Here is a 19580-nt window from a genome sequence, read left to right as displayed (position 1 = left end):
TGCTGTGTGTCTTTGTTATTTTAAAATAGTTGTTTTTGTAAAGGCTGCAGATAATAGCTCTTGATGTTCACCTTTTGCTTTTTCGAGTGCTTTTCTTTTTTGTTGTTTACAGTTTATTTTTTATCAATGCATTTCTCTTTTTACAAGTCCTTTTTGGTATGAGTTTTTCAGACAGAATAGAGTACCAAAATTTTGCCATTAACTTCAGGGTAATCTGTACTGTGCTATTTTTTCAAGTGGGCCACGAGAACTTTGGGGAAACAGAACGGTAAATCATGCATGGGAGATACTAAGCAGCCCAAAAAATTGACTTGTCATAGAAAGAGTGTTGGACTCAAGATGGATCTGCAGGACTTTACCAGGTCAGATTAGTTAAGTCAGTTGCATAAACATGGCAGTATTGGCCTGACCAAAAACTTTTAACTGGAAATAAAAAGTAGTCCCGAGGTTGGCCATTCTTGCTTAATGTAAGCACTGTGAATAAATAGAATCGTAGAATAATTAGGATTAGAAAGGACCTTAAGATCATCTAGTTCCAACCCCCCCTGCCATGGGCAAGGACACCTCACACTAAACCATATCACCCAAGGCTCCATCCAACCTGGCCTTGTACACTGCCAGGGATGGAGCATTCACAAGCTCCCTGGGCAACCCATTCCAGCACCTCACCACCCTCACAGTAAAGAATTTCTTCCTTACATCCAATCTAACCCTCTGCTGTTTAAGTTTCAACCCATTACCCCTTGTCCTGTCACTACAGTCCCTAATGAAGAGTCCCTCACCAGCAACCCTGTAGGCCCCCTTCAAATACTGGAAGGCTGCTATGAGGTCTCCATGCAGCTTTCTCTTCTCCAGGCTGAACAGCCCCAGCTCTCTCAGCCTGTCTTCATATGAAAGGTGCTCCAGTCCCCTGATCGTCCTCGTGGCCCTCCTCTGGACTTGTTCCAACAGTTTCATGTCCTTTTTATGTTGAGGGTACCAGAACTGCACATAATACTCCAAGTGAGTTCTCACAAGAGCAGAGTAGAGGGGCAGGATCACCTCCTTTGACCTGCTGGTTACGCTCCTTTTGATGCAGCCCAGGATACGGTTGGCTTTCTGGGCTGTAAGTACACACTGCTGGCTCATGTTCATTTTCTCATCGACCAACACCCCCAAGTCCTTCTCTGAATTTCCTTTTTGCCCAACCTGTAGCTGTGCCTGGGATTGCTACTGAATAGGTTTAGTTTTAACACTGTACTTTAGATATGAAATGTACAATAAAATGTTTTCACACACTGCCAAAATGTACTGGATGAAAATATGCTTTAGTATTTCATCTGACAAAAGTTATCTATTTTGTATGATATATTACATTTTTGAATAAGAACACCACTGTAATTTATTGGGAAAAGCTGATTTATTTTTTAAATGTAACATTATTTTTGTAAACTTAATTATGAAAAATCAGAAGTGATTAGCTTTGTTAAATATTAAATTATAATGAGATGTAACTTTATATGTTTGAGCTCTGATACCAAGTTTTTGTGTTGAACATTTGGAACTGAAATGGTTGTTGGAAATATTTCAAATAGACTGTTTTCCATCAAAGTTAAATAAAGAAATATGAATGATCCAAATGACACATTTTTTCTTTTGTTTTTTTTTTCAGCTATTTACATAAACAATGACAATTCTTTGCATTGTTTATTCTATGAATAAATACATAACTGTAATATGCTTTTATCTCTACAATAGTCACAGCATCACAGAATGGCTGAGGTTGGAAGAGACCTCTGGAGGTTGTCTTATCCAAGCCCCCTGCTCAAGCAGGATATTGAATTCATATGAAAAAACATGATGGCAACATTTTAGTTGATTCTACTGTAACATGGCAAAGTATTACATAGCTACAGTTTTCAATATTTAGTTCTGACTCAGAAAAGAACTGAAGCACATGCTTAATTCCATCTGTGTTTAAAATGAAGCATATGTTTCACAGCCTTTTATTTATTTTTTTTCCTAGACAGGGATACCTTAATGAATCACTCCCTTTCATTGTTCTAGTGCATTGTTATTTAGGCTAATTTTGTTGCATCTAAGCAGTTATTTATTTTGTAGATGAAGATTGTGAAAACTTCAGAAAGACTTTTTTCAGATACATTTTTTTTAGTATAACCAGTATCTCCTCAGGATTATGATCAGTTTTATGTCTCCTTTGAGTAGATTTCAAATAGGGGAGAGTTGGGAGTTTTTGATCAAGTGGTGATAATAATACAGGGACTTGAGCTGTTTGCTTTTGATCGCATGCCCATGTATACTCTACTCTGGAGTGAAGAGCTGCAGGGCAAAGTTGCCATGGGAGGAAGAAGAAGCTCCACTTCTGAATGCTGGAGATCTTTAGGTTCCTCTGAGGAACTTGTGTCTGTGGCTGATTACTTTAGATAAAAGATTTCTTTGCCCTTTACTTGTAAATGCTGATTTGGGTGAAGGATATTTATGATTTTAAGGAACAGAAGAGATCTGGGGTGTTTTTTTCAGCCTACAGTGGAGAAAACATGGAATTCCCCCTGCATCTTCAATGGCATGAAGTGCTGACAGACTTTTTTAAAAGGATTTCCATAAATCATCTTTACAAACAGCTCCAGAAGGTGAATCATGAGTGTATATTTTAAAGAGCGAGATAGATGTATTAACTTTCAATTCTAATTGACATACAAAATTCCTCCCAAGTAAGGAATTTTGAATGAGTAAAGGTATTTAATGAGCTCCAGCAACCTTCTGTGAGAAAAAAATAAAGATTCTCAAAATATAAGGAAATCTGTTACAGCTCTTGGTTAATATTTGCATACCTGGCAGTTTTATTTTTACCTCAAGGATGTATGTCAGTCTGTGACTGACTAAAATCTTTAATGTCATTACAACAGACCATTTCTAGTTGGTCAGCTCAGATATTTGTGCTACTTATGCTAAAGTTCATAGAAAGAGAATATTTAGCTCCAGATTTTACAGTAAGGCTTTCAAAAATCTTCTGTGTTGATTTGCAGATGTCTAAATTTTTTATATTGTCTCTGATGTAGGGCTATTAGCTTTCTTCTTTCCCTTTATTCTCCGTAGGAAAAAAAAAACCAACCCAAAAAGAAATGGAAAAAATACTCTTAAATTTAAAGTAATTGCATTAACAATACAATTGCATTTCCCTCTCTTCTGTTGTTTTTGTAATATAAAAAGAAAAAGAACATAGCTGTCTTCAAGACTGAATTCAGTCATTGCTGCTTACTTCTGTTTCCTTATAGTCTTGTGGCATAAATAAATATTATCATTATTTGAAAAGTCTATGTGTAAATGAAGCACCCTCTGAAGTAAAAATCTAAATTTTATCACAGAAAAGAGTAAAGGTAATTTCCTGCTAAATTGCATGAAATATATTTTCAAAAATATCATCCATAAAAATTAAAGTGCATGCTTAATTTCTAATCAAAATTATAAACATTACTAGTAAAGGCTAAGAAACTTAAAGAGAGAAATGAAATATCAAGACTTACACAGTGAAAGAGAACCTCAATTTTCTTTCACAAAAAGCAAGAAGCAAACCTTTGTCTTTGAGCAGCAGAATACCTTGTTTGCCTCTAAACAGAATGGGCATAAATCTCGCCAGTATGGGGGAGCAAGCATGTTATGCCTAAAATTTGTTCTTATGACAATGATCTCTGTTCCTTAATTTGTGGTGGAGATACGATTACTGCTGACATTATCTGGTAGTTCATCTGAGCCAAGTGCAGATGTCACATCAAGACTAGATTTACTGGTGGGGCTGAGCAGGTTGTTCCTTTCTCACTAACAGTGCCTGATGTGACAGCTGCTTCAGGTCACACTGTGGGAGCACAGCCTTGCACCAGCACAGAGCTCTTAATTACCCAATGATTTGGAGCCTGACACCACTTTTTCGTTTTGCAGGGGTGAATGTCAGTGATGCCTAATGTGATGAGGTGTGCTCCATCATGTAAACAGCAGCAAATGTTGAAGGCTTTCCTCTAGCCAGTCTGATTAAGTGTAGTTTCCTCTAAAGCTTAGACACTGCTCCAAGATTAGAGAAGGGCTAGAAATCCTCACTTAAAATTTCTTTGAGTTGGATCTGAATAACATTGGCCGGTCTCCTTGTGTCTTATTGTAGCAAGAGTTGAACAGTTTTGAACCTCAGGTGTCTGATTAGGCTCAGTGGTTCTATTGGGTTTGAACTCCACATAACCCCCTTTGCCAGTTTGTTATTAGGTTGACCAAGGAGAAAACAGTAGATGCTTTAGAATCCTCAGTGTCTTCAAGGAAGCATAGGGACAAAGATTGCAAGGGAGATGTGTCTCTGGGAGTGAAATTACCTTAAGAAGTTAAGAAGACAGTAATTGGTTAGATAAAAGTATTTTAATGGAATATAGAATAAGATGTTCTACAGTCTTTGAAGGGGATTTAGCAAAAGAAGAAAGTAAAGAAGACCTGAAAAAATCTGACAACACTGTCAATTTCATGAAAAGATTCTAAGAACGACTGCAATGGAGGTGTAAGATGAAACAGCTTTGCTCAATATAGTTTGGTTTGTGTCCTGTATATCACCTGTAAACTGTAAAAAGCAGGTAAAGTTGGAGCACTTGATTAATTTTTGTTTTTTCTTGAGCGGTTCACAAAACATCATGCCATGGAGTGAAATACGACCCTTCGTATAGCCCATGGCAGTGCTTATTGTCACCAATCCCTTTTTTATCATCATGTCTTGTATGTGGCACAGCTGAACCTGCCAGTTGTATCACCTGCACTAGATGTGCACATGTCCCAGCCACTTTTCCTGGAGCAGCTCTGGAAGTTTCCTCATTCTGGGAATACTGAAGGACAGCAAGCACCCAGTGGATGTTATGGTGTCTGCAGTCAGTCACCTTACAAAGTGGTAGTACCAGCTGATACATTATGTTTACTTATGCTTTATTTTATACTTCTTACAGGCTAACTAAGAAGAAATAAAAATTTGCTCAAGTTTATATTTGGGTACAGAGGCAACGTTTCAGTTTGATGCAACTTTGGGAGCTGGGATGTTCTCGTCTATCACCTCATCAGCCACTTGCTCTGCGAAATCGCTTGAGTCACTTTCTAGAATGGCAACTGGGTTACAACCGCTAGCTCGCTGACAATATGCCAAATTCATAGAAACACAGTTTTGAGATCGTATAAAACTTTCAGGTTTAGTCTATGCATTTTGCTGCCTAAACGAAATGGTGCAGTTTATGTTACGTTTTGATCAGCAAGCAGTTTTTTCCCCGCTGTTTTTTTGACCCCCTCACAATTGAATGAATTTTTATGAATATGATTGCCCAACAAAGCATCCCATTCTTCAGATGCCTGCCTTTTGTAATTTAAATAATGTAAGCATATGAACATAGAGATTTTGAATTAAGAGGCAAAGGCAATCTCACCAAGAGAGTTTATTCAATATATTTCCAACATCATCTATTCCAAGATATAATTAAGATTACCATGGCCCAAGACTAATTTGCTGTGGTTTCCAAAAAGTGGAGCAGATAGCAATTGTAATAGAGGACAAGAATTTTCCATATAAAATTATTCATTGTCATATTAGATTTTTAAACGAGCATTAGACTTGATCAGAAATGTAATAAAACAGAACAATACTCTAAAATATGCAGACAGATGTATTATAAAATAATAAACTTTATATATTTAATTTATGTACTATGAGGTACACTTTTCTTTTGCAACATGAACATTAATATCCAACTTTTATCTCAACAGCAAAATCACAATTTAACTGTAGCATGATCTGTCCTCTATTTTAATTCAGGCTTTTTTGCAGGTTGATTAAAATTGCACTGTGTGATTAAATACATAGAGGCAGATATTCCACCCCTGTGACATTCTGCCTCCTTCAGAGATTGACAGGCTGAGGTACTGTTCATTAAGCAACAAATAATTTGAAAATGAAAATAGGGATGGAGTCCTTCTAGACGGCAGGAAAAGAGTACATATCTCCCTGACCATGAGGAAGGTACTGCTGGAGCTTTCAGCTAAGCAAACATGCTTACGGGGAAATTTTCACTTTGAAGATAGGGATAATAGTGGTAAAAAGTATCCCTTAAAAAATAAAGTGGTGTTAAACTTGAGTGTACCCTATTAGTGAGGATAGATTCAAGAAAGGTTGATGAGCACAGAAGGGCAGTCAGCCAAGGAACTAGCAACACTATTGCCTTTTGCAGGGTCTCAGCTTCTGGAGGTATATAAGTATGTGAATAGGAATCTTTCTTTTGTGATGGTTAGAGCAAGCTTCAAGGCATCGTGGTTAACAGACAACCTCATCAAACACTGAAACTTGCAGAAAAATCAGAAGACATATTGTTTTGAATTGGAAATAATTCAGCTTATTGATTTTTTACACAAGTCAATCTTGCTGGTATTTTGAGTGCTCTTTTCAAATTTTAAATGCTTGGAATTGACCATGCTATGTCAGATGTCATCTACATGTTCTTTCTGGTTGGGGAGAGTGAGGGTGGTGAATGAAGATGTTAAAAGGCCAAAAAAAACCCCAAAACAGTAGGAACTATCAGACCCAAAGAATACACCTCTATCAGAATGCTAAATAGACTCATGGGACCTACTTGAACTAAAGCATGTGAATTGAACTATTTGCTCAAATTACTGTCTTCAATCCTAATAATTTAATTTGCTGGTGATAAAGGTTCTTTAGTGTAATAACTATTAATTGGATTGCTCTGTCCCCTCTCTCATCTGAATCTTATCTCTCCCAGAGTAAGAGTGCCTATTTATTTACAGCTTAATTTATATTGAATCCTGTGACTAAGAATCCTTGAACTCATCAAGTGTATAGCACTTGTGCTGTCACACTGCTAGCCCCATTTCATGGGAGTTGAGGTTGAGTTTCCTGGGGCAAAAAAAGGTACATACTAGAATAACTAGAAACAGCAAGAGGAAATAGCAGCAGAACTGGGAGGATGCAGAACATCCTGTCATTTCTGTTACTTGCTGCTGCTGTACTCACTACTGGCCATTTATAACCTCTGAACATGTTAGTGACTGCGCAGTACTTCATCACATCACACGGAGGTACATGGTGACACAAAGGTCCATATGACTCCACTCATTTTCTCTGTGCAATCTACTTCTGGATTATTATAGGCAGTGTTTGGAAGGATGCAAACAGCACAGTTATTTCATCCCATTCTTTTTTTTTTTTAAAAAAAAGCACAACTGCAAGTGTTCACAAAGTGCTTTGCCTCTTTGTGCTTTGTTTTATTCATAAATACTGATCCTGAAGTTTTAGTAAAAATGTAACATTTGGACCAGATCTTAGCTGATGCACTTTCTCTACCAGTCACTAAATTCATCTTTCACCAGTGTCCATCTTCTATTACCACTCAAGATTGTAAGGTAGTTTAAGATTTTAATTTAAGTTCATCATGTGATGGAAGGACAGTCATGTAGAACATCAGTATTCCCGTAAATGAACTATCATTGCAGTCAGAGTGTCTGCTACAGTGCTTTAAAGCTTCTCTTCTCTGAAGTTCTGTAATTTGGGTGCAATGTGTATTACAGGTTAATCCCCAGTACACACAAGCCAATTCACCAATTTAAACCTCATAATTTCCTGTCACTTTGTTTTAACCTACAACAAGCAGAGGAGCCAAAGCTGTGCCCATTGTCCACTGCCATTTGCTTTATATATGGAGACACTGTGAGTTATTTGTTGACCTTTGTAGTAGAGTGTCAAGCTCCTTTAATATTCTTTCATTTCGGGTGATGAGGAATACAACTGAGAGTGCTTGGTCAGTCCCACGTGACTCATGTCCTCATGGTAATGAGGCTAAGTGGTGTAGATGACCCCAAATGCAAGAAGAGAGCAGCAGAGTGTCTGTTCCAGCATGTCTGTAGGGCTACATCACCCTGTTACATGAAGGAAGTTAACTTCAGCTTCTTTTTCTGTGGAATAAATACAACTCAGACTCCACTAAAGCTGTTGCTCCATTGGAATGATTCTTATTCATGCACTAGGCATTTTGCCTTTTTTATATTACAAATATTGCAGTGCAATATTATGACACAATACAAAACATTGCAGTATGTCATAGTTTAAATGATGATGATGGAAGAAAAATTTTGTGAAAGAGATAGCTTGTATTTTTCAAACTCTGATCCATAAATAAGGGGTTCTATTATCTCTGTTCATATATAAAGTAGGAGTTTCTGAGTATCACTAGCTAGTGTAACCTAGTGTGTAAGAGTAAGCAGCTTCAGAGCATGAGGTAGATGTCCTCAGGCTGCTAAGACATTTGAGATATAATCTGAAAAAATGCTTAGCACCCTGACCCAATCCAACAGAGCACTTAAGCAGTGCTTAACTTCAGAGTCATGGCTGACTTCATTAGAGCTTATGCTTAAATGTGAGTGCACTCTGGCATGCTCTGCTGTTTAGGGATAAGGCAGCATACCGCTGCATGCAATCCTGCAGAACGTAAAAGACTGCAGTGCTGCAGCCCATCACAAAAATTGTTGTTGCTTCAACCACAGTATTTTAAAAGACACAACTACTATCAGCAGAATTAATGCTCTCTCTCCTGTATGCAGGAAACAATGTAAGAACACAAAATGCAATTCAAGCTAAATGTCCTTTATAAATAGCAAAGACTCCACTACTCCTCAGTTTTGAATACAAATTAATCACAGATGGAAAAGTCTGATTTGCATACCTGGGCATTGGTTTTGAAGGAAGGAAGTAACTCTGTCCACCTATGTATGAAGTGTTGGCAGAACTGACTGCTCAGCCACCAGCTGTGTAGAAACTTTTGTTCTATTGCAAAGCTATGCTCACAAGTCGAGTTATACTCATATACTTGAAGTAAGATTGGTGACTAAATGGACTATGAGAGCCTGAGATATGTTCTAACACCTTTAGACACAATACCCCTCAAAATGGTTCTAGCAGTAAGAACTTTATGCTGTAGCTAATACATGAATCTAAACTTCAGCACCAATTTTCCAAGGTTTTTTTTGCACCTAACTACTACTGAAAGCAATGGAAATTGGGTACCTAAATAGTAATTAAGTGCCCATGTATCTTTGAGGATCTGTGCTTTTGATCTAAAAATCTGTCAGTACAGCTCATTACAAGCTCTACATTTACTTTAAAAAATATATGAGGTATGAATTAAGGGTAAAATTAATTAATAGTGGCATTAACTGTAGCAAAGCAAAGAGACAAATTGCACTGACAGAGAGACTAGAAAGGATAATGGATTTAATGGCATGTGTTCTAATGGAAAAAAATAGCCTACTGCATAAGACTGTCATATCTGAAAAAAATGTGGCTACCATTTACAGTTCATAGAGGGACAAAAAGGTTTATACACTAGCAGTATATAAATCACTGAAAAGAGTAAGCTGAGATCTTTATAGTAACAGTGATATATTTTTCCTTGGGGAAGCCTCAGCCCAATTTTGCATCTACAGAATCTCTCCTGGCTCGAGGGACTGACTTATCTCAAGCACCTGGACCTGGGAACGGATCCATCCTGACTGGAGATACCCAGTATCTCTAAGCAAACACTCACTGAGGAACAGCCATGAAACCTCTTGTCTGAATTTCCTACCGGATGACACAGGGAACTCATCATTTAGCTTACTAACTGCCATAATTATCATTTAAAGTATGTCCCCAAGCAGGGTAAGGATAGAGTCCCTAAATCAAGACTGAGAATTTGATCAGTGGGCAGTGAGCCAGAAAGTTAAGCATTCCTAGTCCAGATATCCACAATGTGAGAATTCACAAGTCTACTAACCACTGAGATAGCAACTAAATGGCAGAATAGTATGCTGTCTCCTTCTTCACCCCTTTTCTTGACTCCATGAGGACACTTGTTCCAGTTCAGAACTATGGAGGTTAACATACTTCTGGCTGTGTATGTTAGTAAAAATGTAAGAGCTTTTTTATGGTACCTTGGTGTTAGAGAAGAATTTTGAGGATGGCAGCTGGGACCTCAGCTCTTCTTTGTTTATATTCAATGATACAGGATGCTATTGTGGCCTCTGAGCCACCTCTGAACTCTCACTGGCATGCCAGCTATCTTACTGCAAGCACAACATTAAGCTTGAAGGTGTAATGCACTGATATGGCTGAACCGCCTTTGGATCCAAGCTAGCATTTCCATGTAAGTTTGTGATAACTAGGTATTCACCTGTGCTGCAGGACAGGCATATATTGGGTCTGCATGGCAAGATTTGCAGAGTGGGGGAACTACAGCTTCTGTGAGAAGCTTCCTTCATGCCTGATAGAGCCAGTGCCATCCAGCTACAACATGGCCCACCACTGCCCAAGGCTGAACCAATCAGTGACAATGGTAGTGTCACTGGGATAACATATTTAAAAATAGGAAAAAAAGGTTGTGCTGGAGAAGTTGCAGCTGGAGAGGTGAGTGAGAATACGAGAGGAACAGCTCTGCAGACACTGAGGTCAGTGGAGCAGCAGAGGAGGTGCTCCAGGCATTGGAGCAGGGGTTCCCCTGCAGCCTGTGGTGCAGCCCATGCTGAGGCTGGCTGTGCCCCTGCAGCCAATTGAGGTCCAAGGTAGAGCAGATTTCACCTGCAGCCCATGGAGGACCCCACCCTGGAGTAGAGGGATGCCTGAAGGAGGTTGTGACCCTGTGGGAAACCTGCATTAGAGCTGGCTCCTGGCAGGATCTGCCACCCTGTGGAGAGAGGAACCCTCACTGGAGCAAGTTTGCTGCATGACTTGTGACCTCACAGGGGACTGACGCTGGAGCAGTCTGTTCCTGAAGGACTGAACATGTAGAAGGGACCCATCCTGGAGCAGTGATGGCTGCAATTGGTCCCAGCTTGGTGTTAACACTCCAGTTGCACTCGTTCTGCCAGTTCAAAAGTTATGAGGGGAATAAAAGAGAAAAAATAAAAATAAAACCTTTGCAATGATAATAAATAGTATCAGTTTCATGTTCCCAAAGCATTTGATTTAAGCTGCTGGATAGTGAAGAAGTGGCTAAGGAATAAATTACTGATGCATGGTCCAAATCCCTAGGTATGATGACTAAGTGTACAGTCCAGTTTGGGGAGCAAGAACTCTAACCTAAGCCGTCTCCTCATTCTGGGGCTCTGTGTGCAGGGCCAGCCCTTAGGCACAGGTTAGAGCAGCCCTGAGGTTACCTTGCTAAGTAGACAGGTCCCTCAGCAAGCACAAGATTACTCCCAACAGAATATTATCGACTCGGTGTTCAATTTGGTTTTAATGATTCATGTACTAATTGAGCCTCTACTTCTTACCAGCTGAAATATCATTTGACCTCCGTGTTAGGGAATGTAGTTTTGTTCCCATGTCCCAGCAATTGTCATTGTGTAATTGACTACCACTGCCAAAATATAAACAAGTAGCTGCAGACTGATTGAATGTCCTGTGTGAGAGTGATCAGGTAAACATAGTGCAGCAGCTGATTTTTTTCAGACATGAAAACTGCAAATTGCTTTAGGGTACCAATTCAAAGGGGCAGAAACCAGAATATAGCACAACACAGGAACAATACTCCCCAGTGAATTAATTGTTCAAATGCCCTGGCTCATGCTAGTGATAGAAAAAATAGCAGACAACAGTATAAGATCTTTTTCATAATTATTTATTAAATTCCAGAATACTTGAAAGATGAGATAAAAAAGTAAAAAGAAAGTGATTTAGAGCATCCCTGCCAGAATCACTGCAACAAATATTCAGTTGACTAGTGGGCTTGTATTTCCAGTAAGTATGTAATAACTGAAAGAATCCTTTCTTTTCTCACTTTTTTTTTATTTTTTTTTTGGGGGGGTACTAGTTAATGCATCTTGAAAAGCTTCTTCATCAGGGATTTTAGCAGTAGGAGAAGGGGTAACAGATTCTAAACTTAAACAAGGGAAGTTCAGGTTGGCTATACGGAAGAAGTTCTTTACTGCGTGGGTGGTGAGGCACTGGAATGGGTTGCCCGAAGAAGTGATAATTGCTCCATCCCTGGCAGTGTTCAAGGTCAGGCTGGACAAAGACTTGGGTGACATGGTTTAGTGTGAGGTGTCCTTGCCCATGGCAAGCGGATTGAAACTAGATGATCTTAAGGTGCTTCACAACCCTAACCATTCTATGATTCTGTGATTCTTTGGGCACTCCATCTTTAGATGTATTCATCTGTGCCACAAAAAGTTTGACACACAACCTTTTCTTTCCACTTGTTTATCTTTTCCCAGAGCATAGGTTTGTATTGGTGCCCCAAATGGTGATAAAGTGTGGTACCACTAAACTAGCTTTCTGTAAATCTCAGGTTGCAGGGATACTGCTGCAGTGTCACCTAGTAATTGTCCAGAACTAAATGGACACTTATTGCAGCAACTGGACAGAAAGCCTGCAGGAACTAAATAGAAATGCATTTGCATTATGCCCTGGCATCTTCCTTTACTCTTTCTTCATAAAGGTAGCTCAATTTTCAGCCTTGAAGAAAGAACTGATTGGATAGGTAGAACCCTACTCAGGGTCTGACTTGAAGCTTCATGAACACTGAACAGTTATGGATTTGGCTTTGAGTTGGATGACGGTTAGGGTTTTTTTATGTGTTTGGGTTTGTTTTTATTTGTATTAATTTAATTCTTTTATTTACTATTTAGAGAGGAGTTGGGACAGCTGATATGACATATATGAAGCCAAATTGTCCATGAAAAAATTAACAGGGCAAGCACTCAGTGGAAGCAGAGCATCGTTATGATTCTGTTCACTTGTGGCAATACAAAGACATCAGGAGAGGGAGTTATCAGGAGGCAGTGTCTCTAGGGCTGGTACACTGACAAACCAATAACACCTCAATGCAAATATTGTACTCATCTCCTAAACCTTACAGGCTTGTCCATATTCTCTATGGCTAGGAAACATTTTTATTTCTAGTCAGACCTTCAACAAACAGTTAATTAGAGCTAGATATGTGTAATAATGTATTGGGTCCCATGCATTCTGCCAGCATCACTGTGAACTTCAGTGTAAGCCTGTGGGTTTCAGTGTGAGACTGTTCTCCAGACCTGGGCCCCACTCCTTCTTAGTGGAAAAGTCCATCTGACTCTCCAGAGTTCATGGGAGAGTATATGCCTTGAGGAACAGGACAGGACACAGATTGCTGATTCTTCCTCTAAAGGATGGAGATCATTGAGCTATCAATGCCAAAAGACATCACAACCCTAGTCTGTATGTGTTACTCAGAGAGGTCATCAAGGCAAAATAAGGATCACAGTAACTGAAAGATAGACACATTGAGGTCAATCAGCTTAATGTACTGACATGCAGATACTTGAACTATAACCAAGAAAATCTGTTGTTCTTTGTATTAGGTCTTATGCAACTGACAGAGAGACAATACATGTCTTTCTTCTGAAAAAACTGTATAAATGATATTGAGATTTTCAGGTATATTGATCTTCTCAGGCACAGAGAAGAAAAAAAAACCCAACACAGAAATTGAAGCAGTTTGATGGTCCCTTCATTTTATTATAACTCACATCACTTTCATAAAAGAAAATTACATCTTGAAGAACACCCACCTAATTGCATGTTTCAGAAAGACTTAAACTTGGGATTAAGTGATCTGATGAATCAGAGCTTTATATATAGAGTTCTCCTGAGCATATTAACGAAATACTAAAAAAAAGAAAGTCTTACATTTGGTCTTCCAAAAAGTCTTTTTAGTCTGTTAAGTAATACAGAAATTATAAGGGTGAAAGTAGTAAACTGGCTTTCTCCCTGTAAGAGACAAAAGAGAGAAATAGGAATGAACAAGTCAATTTCAGCACAGTTAAAAGTACAAGTAAGAAAACACTGCTCTTGTTTTTTGGTGATGCGAAAATGGGAGCAGAAGAGAAGAAGAAAGATGTAATTATTATCTTTGGAACCTATGGTAATAAAGCAAACAAAAAAAAAGTTTTCCTTGAGGGAAAAGAGGAACTGCCCATTAAAGCAGGATATTTTTGCTGTAAACATGTTTGTCACCCTTTTCACTTCCATGTGGTGTCCACTTTTCATCTCTAGGTCTTAGCATACTCCTTAGTGTCCTGTCTTGCTGGCCAGCAACTATTGGGGTCCAACAGCCTAAGGGGGCTGTGGCAGTACAGTGATCACGGAGTGTCAGACCATGCTGGAGCCAAGCACCTAGCTGAGCCCTAATATAAGGCACAGTCTTCCCTACTCCAAATTTTGTTAAATATATTTTTTAAAATTGCATGCAGTTGCAATAATTAGGCAAGTCCACATAGCCTCTCCCTACAGTTACACAGTATTTTGTCTCTGACTTTGCTCATTAGTTCAGTGTCACCTTTGACAATCCCTATTTTCCATAGTAACTTTCTGACCAAAGATAAAACAGAGATTTTTTAAATTTGATGCTTCTGATCTTTGTCTTATTCATGAAAAGATGTCAGATGGATATTAATAACCTAACTTTTTGGGTTTCAACCCAAATGTTTCATAAGAACTCCATGGGCCATAGATTTGTATAGAAGATGAATACAAAATTGAGATACATATTTCTAACACAAACCCTTCATACAGATCAACACAACACAGCTGTAACTCACTTTAACAGGACAAAAGCAATCTAAAAGAGAAATAAAACCAAATTAATGTTACTAGAAAGAACTGAACTCTGATATATATTGATGTTCAAACCCTTCAGAATTATATATTTTTATAGAAAAGTTCTGTTTAAAAATTTTTAGACATTTATTTATTTTAGATGTGTATTTGTGAATTTATTTAAATAAACCATAAGAATAGAATTTATGCACATGAATTATATTTGTATATATTTTTATATTACATTGGTCAACTCTCAGATGCACATAAAGGCTGGCATAATGTTTTAGGATTTTTTAGCAGGTTCAACTTCTTGATTCTCTATCAATTAGTCAACAGTTCAATGAATACTGAATTATTCCAACTGTTTCAGCAGCTTCAGGAAGAAAATGGCCTCTGCATGGACCAGTATAATTTTACATCTAATGTATACCCAAACTTAGATATCCAAAATAATATGTGTCTTTCTTCCAGGGAAACTCCAGCTTACTGTACCACCCAAAAATATTAGGTTTTATTCCCTCACAATCATAAAATTTTAGCACACTATAGCCCATCACCCTAATTTGCACATTGAGCTAGATTCAAATTTGTGAGGGTGATTCTAAAGGAACTCATGGGGCAATAGACAGAAAGCTATTCCTGGCCTAGTCATTTTGCAGTAAGAGATCTTCCATTTCTATAGCACTGTTCATTGTAGACATAGGTATAAAACAATACTCTTGCTATTCAGGAAGGTATATTAAAATGCAAAAATTCCTTTATTGTTTATTAAGTCTTGCACACTATTAATACAGTATCTTTATAAATACAGTATCTATAAAGATGTGACCATATTACACCTGTGCACCTGTATAAAAAGTAGACGTAAAGACTATTAAAATAGTAGCCACAAAGCTCACTGGGAATTCCTTTATTGTAATCTTGAATTTCATGGCCAGTTTCCACAAGTTGGACTTTGGGGAGAAATCTGAACATTGAAAGCGCAAAAAGAAAGGGTAAGATTTGGCATCTCAAGGAAGAAAAAGCTGATACAGGAACAGAGTATGAATACAGCAAGACTCAAAAATGGCCTTCAGAAAAAGTGTCACAAAACAAGGCTATAGATTATTAAAATACAAAATTTCCCTCAAAATACTTCCTGTAGATTTCTGTCAGAGCTGAATGCGATAGGTATTCTTAGGGTTATTTTGTTTGTTGTTTTCTTTGTTTAACATCTTTGTCGGTGGCATGGACAGTGGGATTGAGTGCACCCTCAGCAAGTTTGCTGATGACACCAAGCTGTGTGCTTCAGTTGGTAAGCTGGAGCGAAGGAATGCCATCCAGAGGGACCTTGACACACTTGTGAGGTAGGCTGATGCCAACCTCATGAAGTTTAACCATGACAAGTGCAAGGTCCTACACCTGGGTCGAAGCAATCCCAGTCACAGCTACAGGTTGGGCAAAGAAGAGATTCAGAGCAGCCCTGCAGAAAAGGACTTGGGGGTGTTGGTCAATGAGAAAATGAACATGAGCCGACAGTGTGCGCTTGCAGCCCCGAAAGCCAACCATATCCTGGGCTGCATCAAAAGGAGTGTGACCAGCAGGTCGAAGGAGGTGATCCTCCACCTCTACTGTGCTGTTGTGACACCTCACTTGGAGTATTGTGTGCAGTTCTGGTGTCCTCAACATAAAAAGGGGATGCAACTGTTAGAACAAGTCCAGAGGAGGGCCACGAGTATGATCAGGGAACTGGAGAACCTCCTGCATGAAGACAGGCTGAGAAAGTTGGGGCTGTTTAGCTTGGAGAGGAGAAGGCTGTGTGGGGATCTCATATCAAGCTTCCAGTATCTGAAGGAGGCCTATAAGGCTGCTGGGGAAGGGAATATTTATTAGAGACTGTAGTGATAGGAGAAGGGGTAATGGGTTAAAACCTAAACAGGGGAAGTTTAGATTGTATATAAGGAAGAAATTCTTTCCTGTCAGGGTGGTGAGGCACTGGAATGGGTTGCCCAGGGAAGTTGTGAATGCTCTATCCCTGGCAGTGTACAAGGCCAGGTTGGACAAAGCCTTGGGTGACATGCTTTAATGTGAGGTGTCCCTATGGCAGGGGGGCTGGAACTAGATGATCTTAAGGTCCTTTCCAACCCTAACTATTCTATGATTCTGTGATTCTATATTAGAGACACTGAGTTACTGGTACTTCTTGTACCAGTCCTGCTCACCCCAGTGAAAGCAGCAGGTGCTCAGAAGGTCTGAAAAACAGAAAACATCTGGTTTTAGGAGGGAAACATACATACTGGAGAAAGTAGAATATACCATGCCGGGAAATTGCCAATTTTATGATAAAATGAAATAGTAGTATAATTGTGTAACACACCACATTCAAACACAGGAATGAATGGTGCTTGAACAATAAAGTTATAAGTTTATACTTCAGAAAATCAGTCTTGGTACTATGATAAGGCAGTATTTATTATAATAGATATGACAGAGGTTTACATAGTCACACAATTACTGCTGATATCAAAGTGGTCCAACATGCTTTATAGGATGTTCATTGTCTTGGCAGACATTGTAGATTCCACGATTCCCAGAATATGTGTTCAGTACCACAATAGGAACCACCTATTATCCTCTTAAAGTACCAGAATATGCTCTCAACTAAGAAGGTTTTAATGCAGGATTTCTCCTTCTAGTGTTAGAAACTTGTCCATGAACCACCATCAAGTCATTCTTCTGTATAAATTATTTGAAAAAGTGGTATTATTTTTCTGTGAAAGTGGGGACATGTTCACAAGATCACAATGTCCTGGATATAACCTACAGGGAATCTTTTTAGACTGTTTTGCCTTTTACTTCTCAAAACAAGCATGTAATACTGCAAGAAGAATACATCAAGCAGCCTTACAGCTCATCAGTGATACTTCCAGACTAATAGGAAAGGACAAGGTTTTATTTCAATGAGGCTCCAAGGACTGATCAGAGGAGCCTCATGGCCATGAACAAAACAGTGAGTCAATCTGTAAAAAAAAAATTCTCTGATTCTTACATGCCTATTTTATATTCTGTTTTACTTTCCCCAGTCTCAACATTATGAGGGAAAAAAGGAGTTTAGGAATGGGCACGGAACTTTTTTAAGTCTGAAATTTCCTCTGAAACTGGACTCCATTTTTTGTCATAAAACATCATGACATCAGGCTACTGCTTTTTATGTCAAATATATATTCATCATCTCAATATGGTTCTTCTTCCAAAATTAGTATTTCTAACCCCTAAAATAATCTACCAAACTCCTAAAGCTCAGGACCTATTTTTGGTATTTACAATGGAAAGCCACTGATGTACAACTGGTCTTAGCCAGAATAATTTGGGGTGAACTCAGTAAAAAAAACATAAGCAGCTAAAGAAATGCTTTCTGGAGAACTTTCATAATTTTTATAAATATACACACGTTCAAGTGTAGTCAGCAATTTTTTTTAATTAAAGCTTTATTTGGTTACTTCTATCTGTAAAATGTAATTAGTTATAAATTAAAGAATTACCCAAACATCACTTGAGATTGTGCTAAACTGAAATGTTTTATAAAATATGTATATTGATTTTAAGCAAATGCAAGATGTTTAGATAAAAAGACTCTTTGATCCATATTCAGTGCACCAAAAACTAACTTTTCTAACTTTGATCATACAAAGACATAGAGAAGATCTTGTCAGAGATGAATTACAGGAATGAAAAGAAGTGAAAAATGAATGAAGTGACATAACACTGGTTGTGCTTTGTTGTCATTGCTGTACTATACTAGAACAAGCACTTGCTAATAATCTGATGGAACAACTCAACAATATTCAGTCACAAAGACTACTTGAGGGAAAATTCAATGAGTAAGTTAAGAATATCAAACTGTAATCAGGCCTTGGGGAAGAAGCAGTATTGAAACACAACTTTTTTTGACAGTTTTGAGTGTAGCTCTGGTGGTCTGTTTCAGAAACTGTCAAAGCAATGACAAGTGGTCTTAGGAGTCTAGTTTGATTCTTAAACCAAATAATCTGGCTGCCTTCTTGGTATTAGTGGCTTTAGCCATATAAAAGTCTGCTTTTTGAAGGAGAAGAGATGTTAAAATAGAAAAATGACTATGCTGAATGTAATTACTTTCTGTGACACACTCATCAAAATCAATAGGATTGACTAATTAAGACATCTAAGCTGAAATCAATAGGATCTGACATCTAACACCTCCCTGTAGCAATAAGCCAACTTCAACAATTTTGCATCTGTACTGATTCAAAAATTAACCTACCCTATTTCTATTGCTACTCAGTAATTAACATTTTCCTTAACAACAAAACCATTCTGTACCTAGTATACTTCCTATATTCCAAATTAAAAGCTGTTTTGTAGTGCACATTTGCAGTTTTTTACAAGAGAGCTTTGACAGGCTTGCTTTTTGGGTTCTCTTTCCTAAGATGTCAGTGCACTCTAACAGGCAATTAAAACTCATGTCATGGCCAAGGTCATTAAATCTAGAGCCAGCAACCCAAAATGGGAAAAAAACAAAAACACAACCACTGTTGACCACTAAAGGTCACAGGAAACAACCACTTGAAGACATGGTTAAAAGCTCACTGTAGACCTCATGTATGTTTTCTCTTTCTCTCAGGTACAGGCATATTTATTTGGAGGTACAGTACAAATTTAAGCATGACTTCATGGAGTTCTGTTAATTAATGAATTTTCAAGGTGAAACTCAGAAATGCTTTAGAACCCAAAGTGACAGTATATCTTGTCCCAGCTGTAAAATAAAAACTAGTCCAAGGTCCATTAGAAGTCACAATCTCTCATAGCAAATTTTCTCTGTTTAAATTCTGAGCCAATGTGCTTCCATAATTTCTTGTCCTCCACAGGATTTTCAGATGCCCTAATATAACAAAAAAGAAGCTATATGATTCATGTTGGAGAAGAACTGAAGTCC

This window comes from Melopsittacus undulatus, chromosome 1 (assembly GCF_012275295.1).
Source record: "Melopsittacus undulatus isolate bMelUnd1 chromosome 1, bMelUnd1.mat.Z, whole genome shotgun sequence".
In the NCBI taxonomy this organism is placed as follows: Eukaryota; Metazoa; Chordata; class Aves; order Psittaciformes; family Psittaculidae; genus Melopsittacus; species Melopsittacus undulatus.
The sequence above is the reverse complement of the archived record's forward strand: the minus strand, read 5'-3'. Positions refer to the sequence as shown.